General features: G+C 47.3%; 1 protein-coding gene across 1 annotated transcript in view; it reads left to right on the forward strand.

Annotated features, from left to right (window-relative positions):
* The first annotated feature begins 3,315 nt into the window (after window positions 1-3,315).
* The window catches only part of LOC105488274 (collagen type XXII alpha 1 chain), a 327,347-nt gene continuing 317,708 nt past the window's right edge, over window positions 3,316-12,954 (forward strand). The window contains exon 1 of the mRNA XM_011752157.2: window positions 3,316-3,759. The gene's annotated coding sequence lies outside the window, so the exon portion shown is untranslated. The remainder of the gene's footprint in view (window positions 3,760-12,954) is intronic.

Raw genomic sequence — 12,954 nt, forward strand, 5'->3', positions numbered from 1 at the left:
GGAGGCTGAGGCAGGAGAATCACTTGAACCCTGGAGGTGGAGACTGCAGTGAGCCAAGATCGCACCATTACACTCCAGCCTCGGTGACAGAGCGAGACTCTGTCAAAAAAACAAAAACAAAAAAAACAAAAACAAAAAAACAGAAACAAAAAGCAAATTCTAGAAGCTGGAAGAGGGGCAAGGAACAGATTCTCTCTTGTATCCTCCAGGAGGAACTCAGCCCTGCCAGCACCTTGATCTTAACCCTGTAGGACTCATTCAGGGCTCCTGGCCTCCAGAACTGCAAGATAATACATTTATGTTGCTTCAAGCACACAAGTTTGGGGTAATTTTTTACAGTAGCAACAGAAAATGAAAACAAGGCCCGAGACTGCTCACTCTGAGTGCCCACCTGGGAGTCACACAGGGACAACTTTCTTCTTCTCACTGTGAAACCAGAGGTGAAGCTCTCACAGAGATATGTGATTTGAGAGCAGCTCGCAGATTCCCAGGTCTTGTGAGTTTGGCCAATGAAGGTAGCTTGGGTCAAAAAGAGCAGCTTAGTTGTGAAGAGGCCCTGTGGGAATCCACCTGGGTTTCACAGCCAAGTCCCTACCACCACCTTCCAGCCTACCAAGGAGTCCCAGAAAAACTGTAGAGGGGACTTCTGCAGAGGGATTTTATTTTATTTTTTACTGGGCTGGGAGCTCAGAGCCCTTGAGATTCCATTAGCCATGGTAGGATGCCTGCAGTCCCGTTGCTGGAACAGTGGCCGATGTATATTTCCTTGGTTTTAAAAGCTGATTCTATCCCTCCAGACTTTTGTTTCCTTTAGGGTCTGGATTATATTCTATCCAGCTATGGACTCCAGTGTCTGACATTAGTAGGTTCTTAACAAATGTTAAAATAAATGAAGAAAAAAAAAAGCCCTTGGGGTCACGCATGGCTGGAACTTCAATTTCCCTTCTGATCTCCCTCTTCTTTAGAGACCTCATTTTACCCGTGTCCACAAGTATGGGCTGGTGAGGCTCTACCTAATACCTGGAGATCATGCTAGTTCTCTCTCTCTCTCTGATGTTCCAGAACTTATTCAACTGAGTAGTCTCCCAGCTCACCTCCCCTACCACCTCCCAACCATGCCGCTGGCAGCAGGCTCTGCAAGGCCCCGCCCTGGCCATGCTCCTGCCCCTCTAAAGCACTTCTGTGACTCCTGGTCCTCAGGACCAAGTCTGTCCCCTCAGCAGGCCTCGCCAGCCCCCTCATCTGTGCCCTGCTCCCCACCCAGCCTTGTCCCTGGCCATGGCCCTCCACAGGTCCCAGGGCACAGGGGACTCGACTCTCCATGAGCTCAAGTCTTTCCCTAGGCCTAGTGAGCTCCCAGTTCCCCTTCCAGCCCTGACTCCAGGGCCTCCTCTGCATGGTGGCTTCGTTCATTCTTCAGTCCTTCACCTGCTCAGCACACCTCTCCTTAGTCCTGAATATAGGGTTTGCACCCCTCACTTTGTTCTCTGACTCAGCTTTTTTTTTTTTCTTCATAGCACTTATTATAACTTATTGTAATTTAATGTGGGTCTCATCCCTCTTTTCTGTCTGTGTTCCCACTGGTGTTACCGGAAAAGAATCCCAATCCAGATTCCAGGAGAATAATTCAAGGCAAGTTCATAAAATGAAAGCAAATTTATTAGGGAAGTAGAGAAACAAAAGGATGGCTATTCCATAGGCAGGGCAGTGGCATGGGCTGCTTGACCAGATATACTTATAGTTCTTTCCTGATTATATGCTAAACAAGAGGTGGATTATTTGTGAGTTTTCTGGGAAAGGGGAGAGGATTTCCCAGAACTGAGGGAAACTTTTAGACCATATAGGGTAGCCTCTGGATGTTGTCATGACATTTGTAACCTGTCATGGCACTGGTGAGAATATCTTGGTTTTGGTGGGTTTTGGCCAGCCTCTTTATTGCATCCTGTTTTATCAGTGGGGTCTTTGTGGCCTGTGTCTTGTACCTACCTCCTATCTCATTCTGTGACAAGAATGCAGCGCAGTAGGTCTCAGCCTCATTTTACCCAGTCTGTATTCAAGATGGAGTTGCTCTGGTTCAATGCACTAGTATGCTCAAAGGCGCACGCACTGGGCTTTCGCAGGTGCAATCACTCTCTTCTCTGCCTCCCGTCTTCCTGGTAACTGACAAGCAGGGCACTCATCTCAGCTTCTCTCCTTTCTGGTGATAGGGCCAGCCCTCTCCTCTACTTGATGGGCACCAGACACGAAGGAGGGGGGTTCAGTCAACACATGTGAAATGAATTTCCACAAGAGTGGCTAGAAAACAAGACCAGAGAGGGAGGAAGCAGCTGGATTTTTGAGAGCTCCCTGGGTCACAGAGGAGCCCGATTCTGCCTGTTTATGAAATCGTTGCTACCCAGCAGGCAACCAAATAAAGACACCCCAGAGTTTAGGAGACAGAACGGGAGTTGGGGGTGGGGGAGGTCACACGGATTAAGCCATGTTCTCATCTAGTTCAAAATACTCCTGCCTGGCCCATTTTTAGGAACAGTGCTCAGAAAGAAAAAGTAGAAGGGTGCCCCGGGCCTGCACCTGTTCATGGTCTGCCTTTGGGGGCTGGGAAGCCCATTAGCCAGGCGAGCGTCCTCATCAGGCCAACGTGGGCCCACATCCCTGCTCTGCTGGGCGCGCTGGCAGGCGATAAAGGCTCTCTCAGAGGCTTCACTGTCCTCATCCCCAAAACAAGGACGCGACGACTCTGTCCTCAGAGCTGAAGTCACAGCCAGCGAACAGGGCTGCCTATAGGTGGAACCCCTGGCCCAGAGGGTTGCGGGTTACCTGCTCTCACCTGCTCAGACAGGAGGGAGACTCTCAGATCTGGACAAAGAGCCAAGCGCGCCCCCTCCCCAGGCCCCCTGGTGGCGCCAAACTTCCCAAAGTTTCGGGCAGCTGCGGCACTAGTCGGTGGTCTATTTCAGAGCAGCTGGAAAAGGGAGCAGAGTATCAGTGGAGTCTATAATTGGACAGAAAGTTGTCAGCCCCTCTTTTGGGCTTCCCAGGGCAGCCTCGTTACTGCCTGGACCCTAACACCGTACAGTCCCCCACAGCCCTCCCGAGGTCCCTGCCCACCTTTCCCCACAGCCCCCTCGCCACTGTCCGGGCCCTTGTCGGCCTCTCTCGTTTTCTCTGGGGTCCGCCCCTGCACCTCCGGCCCCTCCCCGCTCCCAGCCCCCTGATTTTCCTCCTCCTTCGCGGCTTGGCCCCCGCCCGCTCCCGCCCGGCGCTCCTAGGCCCGCCCCCGCCCCAGCTCCTCCCCAGCCCCGCTCTCTTAGCCGGGGAATCCCAGCGCTGAGGCCAGTTTGCCCCTGGGGAGGCTCCAGACAGCTTTGTTCCAGGGCAGTGGCGGGGCTGGCCGAGGCTGCGGCATTTCTCCCCAAGGAAGTGTCTTCCCCGCTTTCCCTATTCTTCTGTTTCTCACACACTTTCTATCTCATTCTGTAACTTTCAAGCCTTTCTTTCTAACTGTATGTATTTAGTGACTTGTTTTCAAGCTGGTTCTCTCTCTGGCCCCCTGGCCTGGGGAAAGCCTCCACACTTACTGCAAGTCTTGTTTAGAGTCTGAGTTTGTGAGATTATTGGGGGGAGAGTGGTCGAGTGGCTGACAGGTGACCTCCAGGAGGAGGCTTCCTGGAGCTGGTGTCTTCTCCCAGCGGCTGCTTCCAGTGGGCCTGGGCCCAGGACTGGACCTCCGCGGGCATCCCCTGAGTGCCTCCCTGCCAGGTAAGACCCGGGTTCTCTTCGTTGCTGCAGTGCTGAAGGTCACAGACTTCAGTTGACGCCCGTCTTCCCAGATGACAGTGAGGGACGAGAGGCGGTGGGGGGGTGGATGCCGGCTGGGGAGATTGTTCTCTCCAAATACAGACGCGTTTCCTTCTGAAGCCTGAGCACACTTTGCTCTTTAGGGACTGACCATAGTTGGAAGCAGATGTGTCTGTGCCTTGACTTAACTTCAGAGTAAAATAGAGGCAAGTCCGTGAGAACACACCTGCTTGATTCTAGCTGAGCTGTCAGGAGCCCAGCGATGGCCGCCGAGCGTCAAATGCAAGAGCTTGTTTTCGGGTTGCTATAATACTTTAAAGTAGTTGAGATGTACCAGCTCTTAAAATTTTCAAGTAAGAAGTTTGCAGTAAATGGAGAAAAAGATGCGGGGGAAATGGAGCACGGGGTGGGGGAAGAACAGTCTTCCTCTGGTTTTACATTTACTGTCAAGGAACTTAGCTTTCTTGATCTAGATTTAGATCTCGTTCCTATTTGAGCATTTTATCCCCCCTCTCCCAGCCTTCTCTAGATCAGAGAGGCGTTTTTGTCCTTCCCCCAACCCCTGCGTATCATATTCTGTAGCAGACCAGGGTTTCGTGTGCCACTTTATCGAGCACAATTTGAATTAGTTGTGTTATTGGAAAATGAGTCCTCACTTCTCCCCAATCAAGGCAAGACTCAGGGATGACAGGTGGACATGCTTATCAAGCATCTGCAGAAGGAGGCGCCGCCTGCCGGCTTGTCCCAGAGCTGTGTGCTGGGTCCGCCTCCTCAGAACTTCATTCCAGGACTTGTCATCTTCCAGAGCCCCATCCTGACACTTTTTTTTTTTTTTTTTTTGAGACTGAGTTTCACTCTTGTTTCCCAGGCTGGAGTGCAATGGTGCGAGGTGCAATCTTGGCTTACTGCCACCTCTGTCTCCCGGGTTCAAACGATTCTCCTCCTGCCTCAGCCTCCTAAGTACCTGGGATTACAGGCATGAGCCACCATACCCGGCTAATTTTGGATTTTTAGTAGAGGCAGGGTTTCTCCATGTTGGTCAGGCTGGTCTCAAACTCCTGACCTCAGGTGATCCACCCACCTCGGCCTCCCAAAGTGCATTACAGGCATGAGATACCATGTCCGGACCCATGCCAACACTTTTATGTCTACATGGGTCATTCTCACTCCTAATCTGTCTCTGATTATTTCTACCAGGCAAATCATGGAAAGCTGAAGGCCACATCTTCAGACTCCTCCTGGTTGAGTTCAAAGGTTCCAGGAAAATTTGAAATTGCAGGGCTTCATTTTTGTTAGAGGCCTACTGCATGGGGTGTGCTGCCTAGCTGCATGCAAGGTGTAGTTGAAGGGTGTAAGCTTTGCTGCTAATCTTGTCTTCCAGTGCTAACTCTGTTGCTCTCTCTGGTTGCCCTGGGTCATGTGGCTATCCTCAGTGAGCCTCAATTTTCTCTTTTGCCAATGGAGCTGATGGAAGAGATAGGGATAGATAACACAGGAGGTATCTGGTACGTGGTGAGCGTGCAATATATCTTAGCTTGCTTCTGTTTCACAAACCTGGGAAGCTTCAGCAGGAAGCACCCCCACCTCATTCTAGATTTCCTTGTTTGTTGTGCTATTGAGGCACTGCACCACTGCAGGAAATGGTCACTTTGATATTGTTGGGCCTGTCTTATTAGACAAGATGTTGCATCCAATGAGGATATTCTTTCCTGGGATCCAGGAGTGGCTCCCAGGGATCCGTGCATCCTTTCAAATGTTTGGAGCAGAAGTTTGTGTCTGGTTTTTCTGTGGTTTCGTCAAACTTTCATCCAATTCACAAAAGGTTTTGTACCTATAAAATGATTAAATAAATGGCCCCTAGACGGATGCAGTCCACAGACAGTTTTAAGACTTTGTGTGTGGTTTCAGTTGTTGCCAACATAAAATGATCAGGAGATTCCATGTTACAAATCTTAGTCTCTGGCTTCTCTTTTGGCTTGAATCCCTGCAAGGCTGTCAGTGACTGGGATGAGGATTAGCCACCCACTTTAGACAAGGCATGTGCCCACTGGTCATCCACTGTCATCTGTGTGACCTGTAGGGCCTCTGAAGACCTGGGAGCTTGCTTGCTCTGAGCTAGAAGGTCTGGGTTATCTCTCTCTGATTTCATTGTAGGAGAGTCACAGATAAGTGAAAGTGCATTTAGAGGAGACAAATCAGGATTTCCTGGGAATAGAAGTCATAGCCTATGTGGAAGGATACTACCATAGGAAGGTCTTCTAGTGCAGAGAAGACAGTGGCCTCAGCCATTTGGAGGGCTGCCCTGTAGAAGAGGCAGCTGGTCTGCTGTCTCGGTCCGCAGAGGGTCCAGCTAAAAGGATGAGTGGAGGAGCTTCACTGGATGTTGGATTCCAGTTCAGTTGGAAGACCTTTCCAAAGACAAGAGGGAGTGGTTCATTAGGGAGTGAGTCCCCCACTACAGGAGGCATCCAAACAGATCCAAACTGATCCAAACAGGTTTAGATCAGTTGTAAGGAATGCTTGAGCTAGGTAAGCTTTTAAGGTCCTTCCTAGCTTGAGATACTGCAATTACCAAACGCTTCCCTTCCAGCCTTAAGAGTCTGCTAGTTCCCTCCTGCATCCCTCTCTTCCTTCGAAGGTGCTTATGATGTTTTTGATAGAGGTCAACACAGGTGGTGTGGTTACTATGGGCCAGGACCATGGAATAGGTGTGTGTCATTCATATCTCAGTTTTAGAAACAAGAAAATGAAAGATCAGAGTTTGAATGATTTACCTGGGAATAGGCAGAGGGAATAAAGAGGAAGTGGGATTCAAAGCTCATTTTTGTTTCAACAGAGGCCTTTTCGCACATGCTGGGAATGACGCAGGCCTTCCGAAGAAGACCAGAAAATGAGAAAGGCCCACAGGAATGTTTTAGGGTAGGAAAGTTCCCTGAGGATTTTTTTTAGCCAACCCCCTATTCAAGAATTCAAGACGTATTTATCAGGTTACCAGAAAAAGATAACTGCAAAATCGAGGAAGACCAAGCCCTAGTAAGATGGGAAAAGTGTCATTCTCCTATTTCGCAGACCAGGGAACAGAGAGTTCTGGAAAGTGGGAATGACCTGCCAGATCTGCATTTTGAGACAGAACTGAGTCTCAAACATAGGTCTCATGAGGTACCAGGACACAGAGGGATTGACCTGTCACTCTTCCCACCTAGGATCCAGCATTTGTGTGTGCCCCTGTGGTTCTGTGTGTACATGTGTGTGTCTGTGCATATGTGTGTCTGTGTGGGCGTGTGTGTTGAGGGGAAGAGCTGGTGTCCGAGACGTCCAGCCCAAGGCCAGGTGACCAGACTGACATCTCTTTGCACTTTGCCTGAGGCCAGCATGAGGTTCATTGAATCAATGAGTGAGTGAATGAGTGGCTACATGAATGAATAATTGAATGAATAAATCATATGACATGACCATTCCTCAGCTTTCTTATTGAGTAAAGTCAGCCCCTTGCTTTGTGGTGTTACCGAGTTTCATTTTGTGTTGCTTCTTCACATTCCTGCAAGCGGATGGACCATGATAGGTGAACCAGTCCCTTCCTGCCGCTGTGGTGAGCATTTTTGTTTGTGTACAATATTTACCCCTTTGGGCAATGATGTATCTCAGATTATTCTTAAGGAATAGGATTTCTGGGTCAGAGGGCATCGGCATTTTGATGGTTCTCAGGAGTTATTAGTTATTAGGAGCACTCATGAGAGGCCGAAAGCAGGGCTAACATCCTGGCACAAGCAAAGGGAAGTCCTGGCAGATACCCAGAGAGTGTTTGAGGGTGGCCCTGCCAGCCCATTGTGGTTGTGAAGATGCCCTGTTGGAAGCAGCTCAGAGGCCTCCTGGGACAAACTCAGCCATGCCAGCTCCCTCCTGCTATCCACTTGCCTTAACTTGTACACTCCCAGTTACTGGAAGCTCACTACTAGTTAACCCTGGTTGTGTTCTGATAGAGATTAGGGTATCTTAATTTTTTTTTAAAGTTTGGCTTGTAGTAAAATTTTTCTAAAAAATCAGAATTGATACCATCCTTTGGTTGAAACTGTATCCTAAGGAGAAGCTTTTCCTTTAACTGCACACTGGCAGATCCAGGCCAATTGGAGCTGGCCTCACCTGCCCTGTGGCTGAGTTGTCAGGGGCACATTCTGCTCTTGATGCTATAAAGACAGAAAAAAAAAAAAAAGAAAAAGAAAAAAAAAAAAACAAGTCAGCCACAAGTATAAATAAGGAAACAGTAAAATATCATTTTAAAAATTAGGCATAAAACTTCACTTATGCAAGATGAATAAGTTCTGGAGGTCTGCTCTATAACATTGTGCCAATACGTAGCAATGTTTTGTTGTAAACTTTATTAGGAGAGTAGATCTCATGTTAAGTGTTATTACTATAATACAACAAAATAGAACACAAGTACAAATAAAACAGCCACAAGCTTCATTGTGATTTTGCATTAAGGATGATCACATATAATTTTGCCAAATAATTATGACCATGATAGGCCCTTTACATCTGTAGGCTGCAGGACGTCTATCACAGGCAGCCTGTCCAGTTTCCTCATCTGTTGACTGGATCCTATTACCTTTCTCCCAGGTTCTTGCCCACCTTCTGCTTGCCCACCTCCAGGGGCAGAGGGATTGCTACCTCCCAAGGCAACCTCCAGTGCTTTGTTGGATATCTGGTTTAAAATTCTTCCTCTTATTCAAATGAAAGCGCTCTTTCTGCCATTGCCATCTGTCTGACCTTATTCCATCTTTTTTGGGGTACTTAGAATAAATTATATCTTTTTTCCTATGATAGATTTTTGAGCTCTGTAAAAGCAAAAATAATATGCCCCCAACCCCATGTGAGATTGAGTGCCAGTTGGTGCCAGGCGGTATGTGAGATATTATCACATAGATCCTTTCCTCCTGTGAATTAACTATGCTGTTACCCCCTTTAGAGATGGACACATTGAGGCTTAGGAACATTTGGTCCCTTAGCTAGTAAATGGCAGAACTGGGATTTAAACCCAAGTCTTGGTACAGAGCCCATGCTCTTAAACAAAAATTACAAACTGCCATAAGTGAATAAGATAAATGTACATAATTCATATGAGAAAGCAGATGTACTATTTGGACAGTTTTTTCTTTGTTATTTCTTGTTAGAGTGTTTTAAATTTAAAAAGTAACAAAAGCATGTTTTTACAAGTTCAACAGTATCTGCAACTCTCCTGAGTTCTTATCCCCCAGCTTAACCAGTAGTAACATTCTGGCTAATATTCTTTCACAACCGATGTATATCCAAACATCTACATTAATCAAAATCCAGCATTTGAACAGTGTGGGAACAATAGCCAACAAATATTTAAAAACATGGGTACCTAGCACAGTGTCTGGCTTTTAGGAGGTGCTGCATAAATGACTGAAAGGTTGAACTGTCGCATTTTGTTTTGCCTGGTTTCATGCTTGCTGCAGACCCATTGGGAAGTAGGGCTGTGGTCCCCATTGTTTGTGGCATGAATGAGCCTTTGTGTGGGGGAGGGGGAAGGGAGGGAGAGCAGAAAGAAATGTCTGCGTGGACGGACAGGTGTTGCGATTTGAGTGTGTCTCCTGCAAGTTTCTGTGTTGGGAACTTCATCCCCAATGCAGCAGTGTTGGGAGATGCGGCCTAACAAGAGGTGATTAGGTCATGAGGGCAGACCCCTCATGGAAGGTCTACTATTGCTGTTGTAGGAACAGGTTAGTTCTTGTGAGAGTGGGTTCTTAAAAGGTGAATTTGGCCTCTGGGTCCTCTCTCTGTGTTTTACATGCTTGCTTCTGCCTTCTGCTGTGGGGTTACCCTGGCAGTGCACCATTCACTGGAATTTCCCAGCCTGTAGAACTGTGAGGCAAATGCATCTCTTCTTTTAATAAATTACCCAGTCTGTATGATTAAAAGAGAATCATTTTCAGTGCTTCTGTCTTAAGACAGTGGGCTAACACAATGGGCAAGTGAGCAGATTACGGAAAGAATGAATGAGAAAGTAAATACGTGATAGGATAAGTGTATGAATGAGTGAGTTAGTAGATTAATTTGCATCAACAAATTTGATCAGCCATTCCTGGATGGTTTTTCAGATCAAGAGGAAAGAAGGTGGGATTGCAGTAGTCCTTTGCTCAGACAGAACCGTTCAAGAGGCTTTTCTTGTACCCTTCCTGCTGAATTCTCCCACCAATAAATGCTCACACTATTTAAAAGCCTGAATTTGCTAGACACTGCACAGCACAAGGGTAATAAGCAGAGCTCCCTCCCACAAGCTGCCCTTGTAGGGGAGTAATCCTGGAAGCTCCTGTTCAGCTTTGGTCCTGAAGCCCTACCACAGTGGAGCCAAAGCCACAGGCTCCCCTAGGAAAAGAGCTGGAGAGCCGCACACTGTGATGGCTGAGAATTCTCTTTTGGTCCCTCTGTGTTGGGCACATTTGTGAGCCAATTTCCTGGGAAGAGAATATCCCACAAAGCCTCCATTCCTGGCCCCTTCCTGATACACACCTCACCTCTGTGTGCTCTTATCCAGAGTGGCAGGGTCCTGGTAGCATCTAGGCCATTTCTTGGAAGAAAAGAAACGTCGTTGTTGATTAGTCAAAGAAAGTCAGTCTTGCCCGGGAGTGGTGGCTCACGCCTGTAGTCCCAGCACTTTGGGAGGCCGAGGCGGAAGGATCGCTTGAGGTCAGGAGTTTGAGACCAGCCTGGCCAACATGGCAAAACCCTGTCTCTACTAAAAATACAAAAATTAACTGGGTGTGGTGGCGGGTTCCTGTAATCCCAGCTACTTGGGAGGCTGAGGCAAGAGAATTGCTTGAATCCAGGAGGTAGAGGTTACAGTGAGCTGAGATTATACCATTGTACTCCAGCCTGGGTGACAGAGCCAGACTCTGTCTCAAAAGAAAAAAGAAAAAGAAAGTCAGTTTTGTGTCAGTCCACATGTTTTCTATCTTCTCAGGAAGTAAAAGTTTCAATTAAAAAATATAAGAAAGAGCTCCCTCTTACTAAGTTAAATATCCCATTGAATACCCAGTTTAGACACTTAACTCATTTATTTGTTTCTCTGTGTTACACTGATACATGATACTGCTCTGTGCCCATCACTGTTCCAGGCACAGAGGAAGAGAGACTAGATATATAATGTTTAGGTTTAAGCAGCTCAGTTGAGAAGACAGACCAATATGTAGGTAATTTTAATATTACTTGTAGAGTGCTAAAATCCATGAGTCTGTGGGAGCCTCTAAGGAACATAGTGGAACACTCCCTGCCTGGGAAATCAGGGAAGTCTTCACTGAGGAGAAGGCACATAAACTGGGTTTTGAAGGATGAATAGGAGTCTGCCTGGCAAGAAAAATAAATTCTCTCTAAGGTAATGACACAGACAATGTCAGGAGTTAGGAAAATAAAATGCAGGTGTTCGAGGAAGGGAGCGGAGTCTTCGAGGTTGAAGAATAGGGTTCATGAGGTGAAATGTGAGGTGAGGGATCAGGTTAATAAAAGGCCTAGAGGGGCCAAGAGGAGGCTTTAAGCTGGGATAGAACATGAATGAACCTGTCTTGTCCAATAACATGGATGTTTAGGGTGAGTGAGGTCCTTTGCAAGTTCACAGAGTGCAGTAAAGGGGAATTTATAATCTGGCACAGAGGCAGGGGTCTCACTCTCAGAATGGAAACTCCTCAGAGGCTGTGTGGAGTGTGTCCCCCAGGGGCACAAATAGGAGCTTGGCTTAGGGACTGCAGGGTCTCTTAAAGTAGGAGCTCTAAACAGCCTGGTTGCCTGAGGTTTCCTGGTATGAAACAGAGCTCTAAACTGGGACAGGGGACCTAGGGCCCAGTCTGAGCTTAGCCACTGGCCTTTCCTTCAGCTAAGACAGCCAGCATCTCGGAAGTTCCAACACTTTAGAATTCTGAGATGCACTTACCATCTTGCAAAGTAGTGAGTTTCTGGTCCCTGGAGATATCCAAGTTTAAATGGGTGTATAGGAGGTATCTAGAGGGGATTCGAGCATGGGCTAATGGAGGTGATTGGGGTAGATCACTCCCTCTGATAGAGTTTTCTGAGTGGAATTTATATGGTGGTGCAAAAAGTGTCGTCAGTGTGAAGGAAGCACTGAAAAAGATTATTTGGTAATGACAGTTTTTGTTTTTAAAAATTAAGTGCTTACAGTTTGTCATGTATCTAATCTAGTTGTCTGTCTGTCTATCCATCCATCCATCCATCCATCCATCCATCCATCCATCCATCCATTGATATATATGTTTTAATGCTGCTATTGACTGGGGACTCAGCAACTGATGAAGTAGATTAGTATCCCCTTTTTACAGATGAGGCAACCGAGGCTTAGAGATACTAGCTGAGGCCACGTGGCTGGAGAGTGGTGGAGACAGACACCAGGCTCAAGTCTATGGGTCTCATGGCCCATGGCCCTCCCGCTGTGCCATCTCACATTTCAAAGGGGAGGCACTGCATGTGGCTTCTCATTATTGTCTCCCAGAAAAAGGGGAGCCTGCTGGGATGGCACCTCCAAACTCAGTGTGGATGCTGGAGCACTATTTATACATATTGCTTCACCAGACCAGACGCTGCTCAAAATAAATTAAACAGAAATATCTTTCTGTGTCCTCAAGACTCTGTAATCTGAGACAATCTCTTGTGAAATGAATGGAGACAGTGTACTCAGTGGGGGGCTGGCGGGGGGAGAGAAAAAAATTGGGAATAATTCAATACTGAAAACGTGAAAGAAATAAAAATGGGGTTATTACAGCTCTACCACGTTTGAAGAAATGAATCAAACAATAGAGAGTGGTTAAGGTTTGCTTGTACTGATGGGCAGGGCAGGCTGAGGGGAGGCTGAGAAGGGCTGTCCTATCCTCCTGTATGCGTCCTGCCGTCTGTGCCGCCTCTTCAACCCCATAGACCCAGGGAGGCTGCAGGGGTTGGATGGGGACGGTGGTAAGGGTGTGTGTGGGGGGGTCTCTGGATTGCTTTTGGAAGTTGGCCCTCGGAGAGGGAAGTTGAATGGGGTAATTCTGGAAAAGCATATCTAAACTGAGTTGTCAATCAAAGATGAAAGGAGAGGAAGAGAAAACAAGATATAGAGCCCAGAAAGCAGTTTAAGAAGCAGGGACT

Source organism: Macaca nemestrina, chromosome 8 (genome assembly GCF_043159975.1).
Source record: "Macaca nemestrina isolate mMacNem1 chromosome 8, mMacNem.hap1, whole genome shotgun sequence".
Lineage (NCBI taxonomy): Eukaryota > Metazoa > Chordata > Mammalia > Primates > Cercopithecidae > Macaca > Macaca nemestrina.